The following is a 17,685-nucleotide window of genomic DNA, read 5'->3' as shown; positions in this document are numbered from 1 at the left end:
GTCTGGGGCAGGCTCTCTCTCCAACACTCCTCCTCCCCCAAGCCTGCCCTCTACACCGGGCCTGCAACTCACCTACAACCTTCCTGCTACTGGCTGGTGGGTTGTGACTAGAGTTGCCAGGCATCTGTTGAATGCCCAGTCAAAAAGGGATCCTGGCAGCTCTGGTCAGTGGCTCCCAGAAGTGGTCGGCATGATCCTGTGGCCCCGAGGAGCAGGGGCAGCTAGGGAGGCTCTATGCGCTGCACCTGCCCCGAGCACCAGCTCTGCAGCTCCCATTGGCTGGGAATAGTCCTTTCATAGTCTTCTTTGGGTTTGATCAACTCAAATATTTAGCAAAATTTGCAACCCCATTATTCACCCCTTTCTTTAGATCATGAATTAATGTATTAAATACTGATCTACAGGAATCCCAGTATTACAATTTTTTCCATAGTGAACACTGATCATTTAGCCCCTCATTTTTTATTTTTATTTTTTTTTGGTCTCTTAGCTAATTTCTAATCCATGACAGTACTTTACCTCTCACCCCATGCCTAGCTCCCAGATCTCACTATGTGTGGAAATACCACTGGGGCTGATATTCCACTGACTCTGCCTGGCCCAGAAAGCATCAGGAGAATGACAAATATAGAAGAACAACCTGCTTAGTCAAACTGGACAACACTGGACAAACTGACCATGCGGCTGGGGAAGGAGTCATGGGGGCCTCCCCCAGGAATAAGAAGCAGTCAACCTGTGCTCTAAGGATATGGGGGAGAGGCTGGGCGATAGGCTAGCCAGAAAGTAAGAAATGCCCTGTCATAAATATAAAGGGAAGGCTAACCACCTTTAAATCCCTCCTGGCCAAAGGAAAAACCCTTTCACCTGTAAAGGGTTAAGAAGCTAAAGATAACCTCACTGGCACCTGACCAAAATGACAATGAGGAGACAAGATACTTTAAAAGCTGGAGCGGGGGGGAAACAAAGGGTTCTCTCTGTTTGTGTGTTGTTTTTGCCAGGACCAGAGCAGGAATGCAGGTCAGAACTCCTGTAAAAAGTCAGTAAGCAATCTAGTTAGATATGCGTTAGATTCTGTTTTGTTTAAATGGCTGATGAAATAAGTTGTGCTGAATGGAATGTATATTCCTGTTTTTGTATCTTTTTGTAACTTAAGGTTTTGCCTAGAGGGATTCTCTACGTTTTGAATCTGATTACCCTGTAAGGTATTTATCATCCTGATTTTACAGAGGTGATTCTTTTACTTTTTCTTCAATTAAAATTCTTCTTTTAAGAGCCTGATTGCTCTTTCATTGTTCTTAAGATCCAAGGGTTTGGGTCTGTGTTCACCTATGCAAATTGGTGAGGATTTTTATCAAGCCTTCCCCAGGAAAGGGGGTGTAGGGTTTGGGGGGATTTTGGGGGAGGGAAAGACGTTTCCAAGTGGGCTCTTTCCTGGTTATATTTGTTAGACACTTGGTGGTGGCAGCAATAAAGTCCAGGGACAAAAGGTAAAATAGTTTGTACCTTGGGGAAGTTTTAACCTAAGCTGGTAAAAATAAGCTTAGGGGGGTTTCATGCAGGTCCCCACATCTGTACCCTAGAGTTCAGAGTGGTGAAGGAACCTTGACATGGCAGAGCGGTGGGATTAACTTTAAATCATTTGAAATTTTTTGAACCAGAAGCACAGATTTTAAAAGGAAATATTTTTTTTTCCTTTGGGCTGCTGGAAAGCAGGTTTTAAGCTGAAAGCAGTTAGAGGTTTTTTTTTGTCTCTGCTTGGGGGCCAGAGCAGAGACAAAAGGGAATTTTCTTTTGTGAGCTGGAGTTTTCTCTACCTAAAGGCAGGGCAGTTAACCTCCTGCAGGGAAATTCACAAGTCTTCACAGACCTGAAGTTGTTTTTTTAGCTAAGAGCAACTAGAGGGGTTTTCTGTCTATTTGCCTGGAGACAAAGGTGTTAATTTGTTTTTTTTTTTAAGGATTTTTCTGTAGGCTGACAACCACTATCAGAGAACATAGGTATCTGGTTACAGCACAACCTATTTTTTTTGACAAGCCAAGTTTTTTTTGTTTGTTTGTTTTGTTGTTTTCGTTCTAACTCTCGAGTATAAAGTTAGTTAAAAACAGAGAGGCAAACATGACAGAGCCCAAGGCACAACATGAATTGGAGTTAACCAGACTGGAGGCAGCGAAAGAGGCAGAAAAAGTCCTAGAGGCTGCCCACAGGAGAGCTATGGAGGCAAGGGAAAAAGAAATGGAGGCAAGGGAAAAAGAACTGGAGGAGAAGGAAAAAGAGAGGAAGCATGCACTGGAGATGGAGAAGGTAAAGGCTGAGTGGAATCTACCGGATAACCCTAACCATCCTTTCCCAACAATCCACAAATGGGAGCAACTATGTCCACAGTATGATGAATCCGGTGATATTGCTGAATATTTTCTCACCTTTGAGAGACTGTGCACTCTCCATAAAATTCCTGAAGCTCACAAGATGACCACATTGGTTGCAAAATTAACTGGAAGAGCTCTGGATATATTCAATAAGATGCCTATTGATGAGGCTTCTGACTATAATAAGTTCAAGGATTCGGTTTTAAAGCAATTTCAAATTACATCTGAAACGTTCAGAGTAAAATTTCAAACCCTTAAGAGAGGGCCTGGACTAAGTAATATGGCTTATCTAAACCAGATGAAGGATCTGTTAGATAAATGGGTCCAAGGAAGGGGTGTCATAAGCTTTAATGGAATGTGTGATTTGATAGCTCAGGAGCAATTCCTGAATATGTCCAAGGAGGAAATAAAACAGTGTTTAATGGGATAAGGAAATGGACTCAGCAGAAAGTCTTGCTTCTTATGCTGATTGATACGAGCAGTCCCAGACTGCCAGAGAGGAGAGGCAAGCCGGAACAAAATGGGTGGAGGGAGGAGAGAGGAACAACCCTGGTCACAGTTGGAGCAGATACCAGAAGGGACACCCTCAGACCACACCCTACTACCAGGGGCAGCCCAAGGCCCCAACTACTCACCAAGGAATACTCCAGACACCTTATCGTCCTACCACACTGTTCTCCAGCAACCCACCTCACCCCAGTGACCCGTCAGCTGGACGATGTTTTAAATGTAACAAGCCGGTGCATGTGAAGGCCAACTGCCCCAAGAACCCCAACCGATTACAGTTCATTGCACCAGAATCACACCAGAGGTCTGCAGGCCCAGATACCTCCCAGATACCCTCAGAGCAGAGGGAAACTGTGAGTGTGGGTGGGAAGAAGGTCACCGCGTGGAGGGACACCGGAACACAAATGTCAGCTATCCATGCTTCCTTAGTGGACCCCAGTTTAATTGACCCAGAGATCCAAGTGACAATTCAACCCTTCAAGTCCAACTCTTTCAATTTGCCTACAGCCAAGTTGCCTGTCCAGTACAAGGGCTGGGCAGTAACATGGACTTTTGCAGTCTATGATGTTTATCCCATCCCCATGCTGTTGGGGGAAGACTTGGCCAATCATGTGAAGCGAGCCAAGAGGGTGGGAATGGTCACCCGCAGCCAGACTAAACCAGCCGTCACGCCTAGCGCTGTTCTGGAAACTTCTACCAGGACCTGGTCAGAGGTGATGGACCCGGACCCCATGCCAACATCTGCAACAGCAGTAGTGGATCCAGTCCCAGAGACCCAGACAGAGCCAGACCCAGAACCGGAACTGGCAGAACAACCAGCACCAGACCCATTGCCAGCACTGAATCCAGTACTTGCAATCCCAACACCAGAGGGCCCCACTGAACCTGAACTGGCAGTAGCCGATAACCCTACACAAGAGGCTCAGCTGGAACCTGAACCCCAACGTAGTGCCCCAGCAGAGATCGGTTCACAGTCAACGGAAACAGCCCCATCCCCTACATCGCTTCCAGAGGGACCAAGCTTAGGTCCACAATCCAATGAGGAACTGATGTCTCCAGCATCAAGGGAACAGTTCAAGACCGAACAGGAAGCAGATGAAAGCCTCCAGAGAGCTTGGATGGTGGCACGGAGCAACCCATCACCTCTCAGCTCTTCTAATCGATCCAGGTTTGTTGTAGAAAGAGGACTTTTATACAAGGAAACTCTTTCTGGTGGACACCAGGAAGACTGGCATCCTCAGAGACAGTTGGTAGTTCCAACTAAGTACCAGGTCAAGCTCTTGAGCTTAGCCCACGATCATCCTAGGGGCTATGCTGGGGTGAACAGGACCAAAGACTATTTGGAGAGGTCATTCCACTGGGAGAGAATGGGCAAGGATGTTTCTACCTATGTCCGGTCTTGTGAGGTATGCCAAAGAGTGGGAAAACCCCAAGACCACGTCAAAGCCCCTCTCCAGCCATTCCCCATCATTGAAGTTCCATTTCAGCGAGTAGCTGTGGATATTCTAGGTCCTTTTCCGAAAAAGACACCCAGAGGAAAGCAGTACATACTGACTTTCATGGATTTTGCCACTCGATAGCCGGAAGCAGTAGCTCTAAGCAACACCAGGGCTAAAAGTGTGTGCCAGACACAAGCAGATATTTTTGCCAAGGTAGGGTGGCCCTCCGACATCCTCACAGATGCAGAAACTAATTTCCTGGCAGGAATTATGGAAAGCCTTTGGGAAGCTCATGGGGTGAATCACTTGGTTGCCACCCCTTACCATCATCAAAAAATGGTCTGGTGGAGAAATTTAATGGGACTTTGGGGGCCATGATATGTAAATTTGTAAATGAGCACTCCAATGATTGGGTGTTGCAGCAGTTGCTCTTTGCCTATAGAGCTGTACCACATCCCAGTTTAGGGTTTTCACCATTTGAACTTGTATATGGTCACAAGGTTAAGGGGCCATTACAGTTGGTGAAGCAGCAATGGGAGGGGTTTACACCTTCTCCAGGAACTAACATTCTGGACTTTGTAACCAACCTACAAAACACCCTCCGAACCTCTTTAACCTTTGCTAAAGAAAACCTAAAGGATGCTCAAAAAGAGCAAAAAGCCTGTTTTGATAAAGATGCCAGAGAGTGTTCCTTCCAAGTAGGGGACCAGGTCATGTTCTTAAAGGTGCTCCAGGCCCATAAAATAGAAGCGTCGTGGGAAGGGCCATTCCTGGTCCAGGAGCACCTAGGAGCTGTTAATTATCTCATAGCATTCCCCACCTCCAACTGAAAGCCTAAGGTGTACCATATTAATTCTCTAAAGCCCTTTTATTCCAGAGAATTAAAGGTTTGTTACAGCCCAGGAAGGAGATGACGCTGAGTGGCCTGAAGGTGTCCACTACGAAGGGAAAAGTGCTGGTGGCATGGAAGAGGTGAACCTCTCCATGACCCTTGGGCCTATGCAGCGACAGCAGATCAAGGAGCTGTGCACTAGCTACGCACCAACGTTCTCAGCCACCCCAGGACTGACTGAACGGGCATACCACTCCATTGACACAGGTAATGCTCACCCAATTAAAGTCCAACCTTACCGGGTGTCTCCTCAAGCTAAAACAGCTATAGAACAGGAGATCCAGGATATGCTACAGATGGGGGTAATCCGCCCCTCTGGCAGTGCATGGGCATCTCCAGTGGTTCTAGTTCCCAAACCAGATGGGGAGATACGTTTTTGCATGGACTATTGTAAGCTAAATGCTGTAACTCGCCCAGACAACTATCCAATGCCACGCACAGATGATTAGAGAAATTGGGATGGACTCAGTTCATCTCTACCTTGGACTTAACCAAGGGGTACTGGCAGATACCACTAGATGAATCCGCCAAGGAAAGGTCAGCCTTCACCACACATGTCGGTCTGTATGAATTTAATGTACTCCCTTTCGGGCTGCGGAATGTACCCGCCACCTTCCAAAGACTTGTGGATGGTCTCCTAGTGGGATTAGGAGAATATGCCGTCGCCTACCTTGATGATGTGGCCATATTTTCGGATTCCTGGGCAGAACACCTGGAACATCTACAAAAAGTCTTCGAGCGCATAAGGGAGGCAGGACTAACTGTTAAGGCTAAGAAGTGTCAAACAGGCCTAAACAGAGTGACTTATCTTGGACACCAAGTGGGTCAAGGAACTATCAACCCCCTATAGGCCAAAGTGGATGCTATCCAAAAGTGGCCTGTCCCAAAGTCCAAGAAACAGGTCCAATCCTTTTTAGGCTTGGCAGGATATTACATGCGATTTGTACCGCAATACAGCCAAATTGCTGCCCCACTGACAGACCTAACCAAAAAGAAACAGCCAAATGCCGTTCAGTGGACCAAAGAGTGTCAGAAGGCCTTTAACCAGCTTAAAGCGACACTCATGTCTGACCCTGTGCTAAGGGCCCAAGACTTTGACAAACTGTTCCCAGTAATCACAGATGCATCCGAGCGTGGTGTGGGAACAGTTTTAATGCAGGAAGGACCGGATCAAGAATTCCGCCCTGTAGTGTTTCTCAGCAAAAAACTGTCTGAGAGGGAAAGCAACTGGTCAGTCAGTGAAAAAGAATGTTATGCCATTGTCTACGCTCTGGAAAAGCTATGCCCATGTGTTTGGGGACGGCGTTTCCACCTGCAAACCGACCATGCTATGCTACAGTGGCTTCATACCATGGGAAATAACAAAAAACTTATTTGGTGGAGTTTAGCTCTCCAAGATTTTGATTTCGACATCCAACACATCTCAGGAGCTTCTAACAAAGTGGCTGATGCACTCTCCCATGAAAGTTTCCCAGAATCAACTGGTTAAAATCGTCCTTGAGATGTGGAAAATATTGTTAGTCTTTATATACTGGATAGTATATTTAGAGGTGCATGTATCTTATTAACTCTGTTTTCTCCTAGAGCTCCAGGAAGAAATCACAGCCAGCATTTCACCCTGTCTGTGATTTGGGGAGCGTGTCATAAATATAAAGGGAAGGCTAACCACCTTTAAATCCCTCCTGGCCAGAGGAAATACCCCCCCTCTCCCAGTCAACCCCCTTCCCTTTCAGCTGCCAAAAATCGTGTTGTGATCTCCAAACCTTCTGCTCAATGGCCCAATTCAAGCCCCTCTCTCCATCCCAGGTTCCCTCCCTCCACCTCCCCCCTAGCATGACAACTGATAACATGCATTGTTATACAAATACTAGTTCTTCCTGGGATTACAACTGTTGCAGAAGCATACCATAAATGGGATGGAGGGAGAATCACTAACAAGAGGATTTTCATGAATTTAAAATAACTCCTCCTTGCTAAGTTTCACCCTGCTGCTGAAATGTTCGGCTTGTTGCAGAATTCTGCGTTGATGCACTGCAGAAATCAGGTGGACCATCTGCAGAACACATAATAAACCTAACAAGCCACAGAACATATGAGATAGCCACCTCCTGTATAGCTCAAGTTTGTTTGGAGTTTTTGAACTTAGTATAGAAATAATTTTGCTGAAACGGGTTGAATGATTCACTCTGTAGTTTAAATAAAACAATTACAGTATTATTATTATTTGTAGTGCTATAAATATGAGAAAACAGCAGTAAATAGCGCACAGAGCTGATTACTTGGTCTATTTTTCCTGTACCAATATCAAGTAAAAAATAGTCTCAGTCTTCTCATTGTTTCTAAGAGTAAATCAACTAGTGACAGCTTTTTAATTGTGTCATGTTTTACATGTGTTTTGAACCATCTGGCAGGCATTCACAGTGCTTTGAACTGCCACCATTCTCCTCCTTGCTAGAATACAACATGATTTCCTTACTTTAATATGGACTGATCTAAAGCATGATAAACACACTAGAAATAAAAGTAAAAAGCTTTTATTTGGAAAGGATCTTGCCAAGAACCCACTGCCAGCTTTTATGGCATTTCAGCTCAGTTTCTAAGTAAGCACAATGTCAAAAATGTTGATGCCTGCCAAACCAGAACTTAGAAAGTTAATTTCAGTTTGTCAGGCACGCATATGGAGAGCAGGGGCAGGTGGGGTTTCCACCTAGTCCCTTGTTCTGGTCCTTATGTAGATCATTAAACCATTTTTTCTTTTCTGACTGGACAAACCAGCAACAGAGAAACCTCCATTACTGGCACCCTTTTTTGCAGTCTCAACAAAAGGCCAAGGACTGAATATCCTCTCCCCTTATCTTTTCACCCTTTGAGGTGGCTTCTCCAGTTCAAGGTTGAGGGACCCATGGCTATGGATTTCACAGGCCTCAGGGGCCAGCTCTTGGAATTACAGAGGTGACTGAATAATAAGTTGCATTTTAAGAAAAGCACCACAGTAAATTTTTAACCCTGGTGATTGGTTTATATTTTGGGGGCCCTCTCCTTAATGGAAAGAAGGAAGTTGAGATATACTTTAGCCAGGTCATTTTTAGGGTCCCAAAATCAGCAGGATCCTGCATCTGCTAGCTTCACTGGCCCCAAAGGAAGACTGTGAACTGACCATTGCCTCAGCATCTGTTGGCAGGGAGAGAAAGTGTGCCCTATTTGGCTGCTTTCCTCCTTGAGCTTGAAATACCACTTACCTGATTCCCACAGGGAGTTTGAAGACATAATCTGCTTGAAAATGTAGCACCTTAGGGAAATGTGTTTAACATTGAACTGACCCAGGTCATGTTGAACTGTTTCAGGTCATTTCAACAAAACAAACAGATGTTTCAGTTTGGCAATGTTTCCACTGAAAATGCTGAAATGAAGTGTTTTGTAATTTCCAGATAATTTTTTTAAATGTCATGCTGTGAAAAATATTGACATTTCAACTTTTCATTCCAATTCAGGAGGAAAGCACATGGTGAAATATTGGCATTTTCTACAAGATGAAAATTTGATTTTCACTCAGCTCTGTTTCTCCCTAGACAGTAGACAAGCTTACTAAAACTTAGGAAGTCTAAGCAATGGAAAAAATGACTTATCTAAAAAAAATGATAAACATGACAAGTACTTAGGGTTTGTCTACATGCAGAGTTATCCCAGTTTAATTTAAGGTGTGATTTTAAACCAGTTTAGTTAAATTGGTGCAAATGGCTGTGTGGACACGTTCAATTTAAATTAGGTTTACACTGACAGTTTAATTTGAGTAGGAACAAATTTAAGATAAACTAAAACATGCCCCATGTAGACAGAATTAAGAATGTCTACACAGTGGTTTGCACTGGCTTAATTAAACTGGTAAAAATTTGTGTGTGGTCTGTGTGTGATACACTTGATCTCTTATACTGAAAAAAGAACCTGGATTAGAAAGCATTCTTCTGGCTAAGGTTTATTTTGTATAATTTCTTTGCTTTATCTTTTTTTTTGTCATATAACATTTTTATTGTACATAAAAATGGTCTGTATTTTTCACTTGCTGCAATATTAATCAATTTGTAAGCACCTAGAGGATAATAAAGTTAAAGAATAGCCAACATTCATTTGTCAAGAACAAAATCATGCCAAACCAACCTAATTTCCCTCTTTGACAGAGTTACTGACCTAGTGAATAGGGAGGAAGCATTGTATGTGATAGATCTTGATTTTAGCAAGGCTTTTGACACAGTCCCACATGCCATTCTCATAAGCAAATTTGGGAAATGTGGTCTATTGAAATTACTATAAGGTGGGTGCATAACTGGTTGAAAACATATGCTCAAAGAGTAGTTATCAATGCTTTGCTGTCAAACTGGGAGGAAGTATTTAGTGGAGTCCTTCAGGAGTCTCTCCCAGGTCTGGTACTATTCACCATTTGTATTAATGACTTGGATAATGGAATGAAGAGTATGCTTTGCAGATGACACCAAGCTGGAGGGGTTGCAATCACTTTGGAGGACAGAATTCAAAATGACCGTGACAAATTAGAAAATTGGTCTGAAATCAACAAAATGAAATTCAATACAAACAAGTGCAAAGCACTACACTTAGGAAATCAAAATGCAGAACTACAACAAAGGAACAGTAGTATTGCTGAAAAAAAAATGGGTATTATAGTGGATCACAAATTGAATAGGAGCCAACTATGTGGTGCAGTTGCAAAAAGGGCTAATATCGTTCTGGGGTGCATTGACAGGCATGTTGCATGCAAACTGACTGGCTCTACTCAGCACTGCTGAGACCTCAGCTGTGTCCTGTTCTGGGCTCCACACTTTCAGAAAGATGTGGACAAATTGGAGAGAGTCCAGAAGAAAGCAACAGAGATGATGAAAGGTTTAGGAAATGTGACCTGTGAGGAAAGGGGGAAAAAATGATACGTTTCAACTTGAGAAAAGAAAGCTGGGGTGGTGGGGGGCGCAGATCTGATAGTCTTCAAATATGTTAAGAGCTATTATAAAGAGGACAATGATCAATTGTTCTCAGTGTTCACTGAACAGAGAACAAGGAGTAATCAACTTAATCTGCAGCTAGGGAGATTTAGGTTAGATATTCGCTAGAGTAGGGTGTGTGCGGGGAAAAGGATAGTTAAGCACTAGAATAGGCTTTCAAGGGAGGTTGTGGAATCCTGTTACTGGAGGTTTTAAAGGACAGTTCAGACAAACACCTGTCAGGAATGGTCTAGGTGTACTTGACCTCAGCACAGGGAACCTTTTGAGGTCCCTTCCATCCCTACATTTCTATGTTTCTATAAATTCTACCAGCATTTATTGGCTTTAATGTGGAATAATTAGTCATTGTCATTAGAGCAGAAATTTTATTCTGATTGCATCATCAATAAAACTGCTCATCGGACGAAAGGGAAAGCATAATCAAATAACTGTTTCCTTTGCAAAAGGATTTACATGTGTCACATGCTAGAATACTGCACATTCAGAACAAGATGGGATCTGAACATGCTATATAAAAAAAAATAAATTTCTTGCTGCTTTCAATTTCCCGCATAATAGTTGAGGCAGCTGAATTTAAGGAGATTCCATCAAAGAAGATCCAGGCCATTTTCATCCTAGCTACAGGATACTCCACATACCAAGTTTCATCCAGAGTCATTCACAATAGTTATTTTTAGTTTGATAGTTCTGAGCTTATTTGGAGTTTCTGAATCGGGCTCAGCAAAATAGGAAAGAGTGACATAACCTTGTGACATCCAGAGCTACACACTGAGTCTTAGTAGTAAGCCAGAAATTGTGCGTATATTTGAGGCCTGATCCTGTGCCCACTGGAGTAAATGGCAAAGCTCCTACTGACTTCAAAAGTGCAGGCTCTGGCTCTTGATGCGAAGGAGTGAGAAACTGGAGTCCTGATAAAAATACCACTTTACACACAAATGTCCACATTAATGTTTTAGTTAATTCAAAGTGATAGGATCATTGATCACCCTGTGGGTTTTCAGAAGGCACAATTAAAATCTTTATCATTTGACCTTTATAAGTAATTTATTTATCTTTATCCCAGTACTTTCATTTCTACTTATAGGGCATCAAGGTAGCCCTATATATTTGCAAATGCAAAAAAAGGAAAGATTTGAATGGCTGTACCTAGCTCTTTAAGCACATATACATTCTCTAATCACTCATCAACCAAGACTCTTGAGATACCTGAGAGCCCTAAGAGTTGTGTGCTTTTTGTTGAAGACAAAATTAAAGCTTGCAAAAATAATTTTTTGAAAATGGCAATTTTCATATAGATGAGTTTAAATTAAAAGATGAACGCAAAAACAACGCTTCTCATATTACCACCACTTTATAACACCTACAGATTATATTTGCAAATATGTGCAAATACAATATGTGTTTAGACTTTATGGAATGCTTGTAGGATGCTGCATGTATTAATCTTACTTATAATATCTGTATTATATCATGTTATAATATCTTACTTATTATATCATGTTATAAGGTAACACTTAAGTGTTTGCTCTATATGTGTAAAATGTTTATTCTGAAGCTAAAACAAACAAAAATCCACCTAATACAAAATGCTGGATTCCTACAGAAGGTGTTGTTATCTCCTGCTCATCAGGGAAGACTATGGAATTCAAATGAGCCACCCATGAAGAGGTTATGGGGGCAGAAGCATTAGTCCCATCACCTTAGACGCTAAGGAAGAGGGGATAAAAATCCCTGACCAGACCAGAAGGGATTGAGGTCTTTTATGCTGTCTGGACTCAGAGGGTCAAAGATTCCTAAATATAAATAAGAGATCCCTATGATGCTTGGCATGGGTCAGCGCCAAAACACATATAGAGCTGCTTATTACAGAAGCTTATATTACCTTTTTAAATGCAAGACAGTATCTCATTTGTGTGTGTATGCTTAGCTCCTTTAACCTTGTAAATAACTCTATTTGTTTTTCCTAATTAATAAACTGTTCCTTGGTTTATTACAAGAGTGGCTACAGGTGTTGTCTTTTGTCTGAGATACAACTTACCTGGGGTAAGTGACTGGTCCTTTGGGACTGACAGTAACCTGAATATTGTTATGATTTTTGGTGTAAGTGGATGGCAAGGTAGACTGGAATGTCCAAAGGGACTGTCTGTGACTCCATGGTAAGACTTATCAACCCAGTTCACACTTGTTACTGGGTTGATGAAATCTAATTATAGAACTCACAGCCAGTTTGGGGCTTGTGCCCTACTTCTTAACAATCTGCCCTGAGGCTGGTATTCTCACTCATGAGCCACTCCAGACAGTACAACACTTATTTACACTACTAAATGGTGCAATGCAACCACACAAACATGGATGAAGATCTGTTTCCCTGGATGAATAAATGATAAAATGAATATAAAGAGGCTGAAACAGCCTGTCATAAATATAAAGGGAAGGGTAACCACCTTTCTGTATACAGAACTATAAAATCCCTCCTGGCCAGAGGCAAAACCCTTTCACCTGTAAAGGGTTAAGAAGCTAAGATAACCTCACTGGCACCTGACCAAAATGACCAATGAGGAGACAAGATACTTTCAAAGCTGGAGGGGGGGAAACAAAGGGTCTGTCTGTCTGTGTGATGCTTTTGCCGGGAACAGATCAGGAATGCAGCCTTACAACTCCTTTTAAAGTAATCTAGCTAGAAATGCGTTAGATTTCCTTTTGTTTAATGGCTGGTAAAATAGCTGTGCTGAATGGAATGTATATTCCTGTTTTTGTGTCTTTTTTGTAACTTAAGCTTTGCCTAGAGGGATTCTCTATGTTTTGAATCTGATTACCCTGTAAGATATTTACCATCCTGATTTTACAGAAGTGATACTTTTATCTTTTCTTTAATTAAAATTCTTCTTTTAAGATCCTGATTGCTTTTTCATTGTTCTTAAGATCCAAGGGTTTGGGTCTGTGTTCACCTATGCAAATTGGTGAGGATTTTTATCAAGCCTTCCCCTGTTCCTTGTTTAACATGCTTGGTGGTGACAGCATAGGGTTCAAGGACAAGGCAAAGTTTGTCCCTTGGGGAAGTTTTTAACCTAAGCTGGTAAAAATAAGCTTAGGGGGTCTTTCATGCAGGTTCCCACATATGTACCCTAGAGTTCAGAGTGGGGAAGGAACCTTGACACAGCCTTTGTCTGATTTTATCATTAATAATCCTTGAAAATATCACTATCTGAGAAATGAAAAACATTTGTAGAGACAGACAAAAGCTTACCCGGCACTATCAAGTGGCTGGGTATGAGAATTATATTTAATTTCAGACCACAGGGAAGGTAATACTACTGGACTAAAATTAAGTATTTTACTCTATATCTCCATCCTCTGTCTATAATCATGTCTATATACACACACTGCTTGGATTGCCAGACAATTCACTTTGCTCAGTTGAAGCCATATGACCTAAAATGCCTAAGATCTCCCGCTTTGTACAGGTCACTTTTTGGCAACAAATTCTCAACATACTAACCACTGACTAAGGATGGTATCATGTTACCATGTGATCTAAAATAAAGATGCCTCACCATGACATAGCTCTGATGTTGCACCATTTACTGCAAAAAAGATCTGTAATTTGAGCACTTAAATTTGTAATTTGATCTGTAATTCAGATCTGTAATTTGAGCACTTTGAAAACTCGTGGCGAACGGGGGAAGTCCCGGATGACTGGAAAAAGGCTAATGTAGTGCCAATCTTTAAAAAAGCGAAGAAGGAGGATCCTGGGAACTACAGGCCAGTCAGCCTCACCTCAGTCCCTGGAAAAATCATGGAGCAGGTCCTCAAAGAATCAATCCTGAAGCACTTACATGAGAGGAAAGTGATCAGGAACAGTCAGCATGGATTCACCAAGGGAAGGTCATGCCTGACTAATCTAATCGCCTTTTATGATGAGATTACTGGTTCTGTGGATGAAGGGAAAGCAGTGGATGTATTGTTTCTTGACTTTAGCAAAGCTTTTGACACGGTCTCCCACAGTATTCTTGTCAGCAAGTTAAGGAAGTATGGGCTGGATGAATGCACTATAAGGTGGGTAGAAAGCTGGCTAGATTGTCGGGCTCAACGGGTAGTGATCAATGGTTCCATGTCTAGTTGGCAGCCGGTGTCAAGTGGAGTGCCCCAGGGGTCGGTCCTGGGGCCGGTTTTGTTCAATAGCTTCATAAATGATCTGGAGGATGGTGTGGATTGCACTCTCAGCAAATTTGCGGATGATACTAAACTGGGAGGAGTGGTAGATACGCTGGAGGGGAGGGATAGGATACAGAAGGACCTAGACAAATTGGAGGTTTGGGCCAAAAGAAATCTGATGAGGTTCAATAAGGATAAGTGCAGAGTCCTACACTTAGGATGGAAGAATCCAATGCACCGCTACAGACTAGGGACCGAATGGCTAGGCAGCAGTTCTGCGGAAAAGGACCTAGGGGTGACAGTGGACGAGAAGCTGGATATGAGTCAGCAGTGTGCCCTTGTTGCCAAGAAGGCCAATGGCATTTTGGGATGTATAAGTAGGGGCATAGCGAGCAGATCGAGGGACGTGATCGTTCCCCTCTATTCGACATTGGAGAGGCCTCATCTGGAGTACTGTGTCCAGTTTTGGGCCCCACACTACAAGAAGGATGTGGATAAATTGGAGAGAGTCCAGCGAAGGGCAACAAAAATGATTAGGGGTCTAGAGCACATGACTTATGAGGAGAGGCTGAGGGAGCTGGGATTGTTTAGTCTGCAGAAGAGAAGAATGAGGGGGGATTTGATAGCTGCTTTCAACTACCTGAAAGGGGGTTCCAAAGAGGATGGCTCTAGACTGTTCTCAATGGTAGCAGATGACAGAACGAGGAGTAATGGTCTCAAGTTGCAATGGGGGAGGTTTAGATTGGATATTAGGAAAAACTTTTTCACTAAGAGGGTGGTGAAACACTGGAATGCGTTACCTAGGGAGGTGGTAGAATCTCCTTCCTTAGAGGTTTTTAAGGTCAGGCTTGACAAAGCCCTGGCTGGGATGATTTAACTGGGACTTGGTCCTGCTTCGAGCAGGGGGTTGGACTAGATGACCTTCTGGGGTCCCTTCCAACTCTGATATTCTATGATTCTATGATTCTATGAAATGCAATGTTTGAGATACATATTCTTCTTTTCCTGCTTCATTATAGGCTTGTTAGTCAGTTAGATACACACAAGTCATACATTATATTTTCTTCTATTTTACTACTCCTTCCCTTCTATCCGAGTCATCCTTCTGTCCCCAAACCCTGGGGCACAAGGATATATGGCCAGCAATTATGTGGAGTAAAATAGATCTTAAAAGTAAATGTGAAGGTCAAATTGCAACAACTGAGCAATGTGTTTTCTTACAAGAACACAAGATAGCTCCCAGTATTATTGCTGGAGCTCTATTGCTTGCCAAAGTTACATGAAAACTTTCAGGAGCAGGCTAAATGGGAGGAAATGAGAGGCTGACGATTCTCTGAGTGCGTGTTGGGGGACATACACAAACTGAGTGGAACTACAGGTTATAGGGTCATCTGTGGCTCTGTGTCTGCATTTCCCCCAGCAAGAGGGCTCCACCTAAATTGTGAGAGAACATGACAAATACAATATGGGACAATGTTATCTTTCTGCTTTTAACTCCCATCCTGGACCTGTACCAATAGGTGTATCTAAAAGATAGAACGTGTCAGCAAGGTCTACATAGGGCACTTCACTCTAACATGCTGCATTGTCTTTACAAATCAGAACCCCTCCAGTTTTCTTTGCCATGCCATCTAGACAAGTCCTAAGTAAGTATTAGAAATCCCTTTAGACATTATTAGGGGACAGCTTTTTTTTTGTAGAATTCACAGAAGTAGCAGATTGTGAGGGAAAATTGAAGGATGAGAGGGTCATTTATGGATTAGCTTGGGGAAATTATACCAACCATAAGGAGTGACATGGGTGGAATTCCTGATGTGTGTGAGAAAAGTGGCCTAATATGTAGTCAAAGCTGGCATAATTAATGGAGTGGAGATGTTGATGGTTACTGAACTAGGATATACAAAATCACATAAGTAGATTCTGAGTTTGGAGGGCCTTAATGGTAAGGATAAGAAGCTTGAACTTGATGCAGTGTAAAAAGGAGTGAGACAGTAGAGAGATTCCAAGCTGTCTTGATGCCCAGAGCCATACTTTAGCCGCAAGTAAGTCCTTTTTTTCCCTATGTGTATTTCCACTACCTATCTGTATCTGGTGAAGTGTGCAATAGAGCTATACATTTTTTCTTTGCTTTCCCATTTTTTCCTTAGCTTCAGGCAATTACATCTTTTTGATATCTTCTGTATTAGATTTTGTGGCTAATTACAGGCCAAGTCATCATGAGCAACAAAGTACTAGGTACTGATAGAAAACTGAGTTAGGCTAGCAAAGCTATTTTTATGACTGTTAATATATAAAAATATTACAAGTGTCAAATGTTTTTCTCAAAAAATACTCAGAAGCCATTCAAAATATCCATCTCAGATATTTTTATTTAACTCAAATCGTAGAGGACAAGATGATTCGTACTACTGTTTAACAAAGAAAGTCTGTTTGTTTTTTTTCCTATGGTGCATTTTGTCTTCATTTGTGTGAGGCTGTCTGGCTGTTTAATTTTTCCTCTCACTTTTTGAAAACTGCATATATAAATAATATAAACAGAAAACAATGTTTATTAATGTGTAAGCACCAGCTGCTATTGCTTATGAAGTGTATGTAAAATAAAAGATTTGATTGAGAATAAACAGTTCCACTGAAGAAATCAGAATTTATGGGGAAAGGCTTCAAAAATCAGAATGGACATGCTCGGAATATGTCTACACTGCTATTAAAAACCTGCAGCTGGCCCATGCCAGCTAACTGATGGGCTCGGGCTGCAGGGCTGTTTAATTGCAGTGTAGACATCTCAGCTTGGGTTGTAACAAAGGCTCTAGGACCCTGCAAGGTCCCAGAGCTCATGCTGTAGCTTGAGCTGAAACATCTACAGCAGAAATGAACAGCCTTGCAGCCCGAGCCCCCTGAACTCGAGTTAATTGGCATGGGTCAGCCACAGGTGTCTAAATTACAGTGAAAACATACCTTGGTCTATCAGGGACCAGTGACCTTGACCACATTGCTTAGAGATAGATTTGTTGCTAGCAAACCACCACGTATGAGATGCTTCTTGTGATCAGATGCAAGGTTTATAGTGGAAAAAAAATTGACGTAAGGACTGAAAAGTGATGAACTACTCTCACATTAATTTGAAACCATTGCATCTTAAAATAGAGTTTTATCAGCTTGCCCTGATGCAGTGAAGCATTTAAGCACGTGGATAACTTTAAGCACAAAGTGTCCCAATGACTACATTTGTTCAGTTAAATAAGGGTTTAGGTGGGCTGAATTGCATCCCTAATGTTAACCTCCACTGGAGTGGGGCGCTGATTCTCCACTGCATTACA

This window comes from Chelonia mydas, chromosome 3, assembly GCF_015237465.2.
Source record: "Chelonia mydas isolate rCheMyd1 chromosome 3, rCheMyd1.pri.v2, whole genome shotgun sequence".
Classification (NCBI taxonomy): Eukaryota; Metazoa; Chordata; order Testudines; family Cheloniidae; genus Chelonia; species Chelonia mydas.
This window is presented reverse-complemented; position numbering follows the sequence as displayed.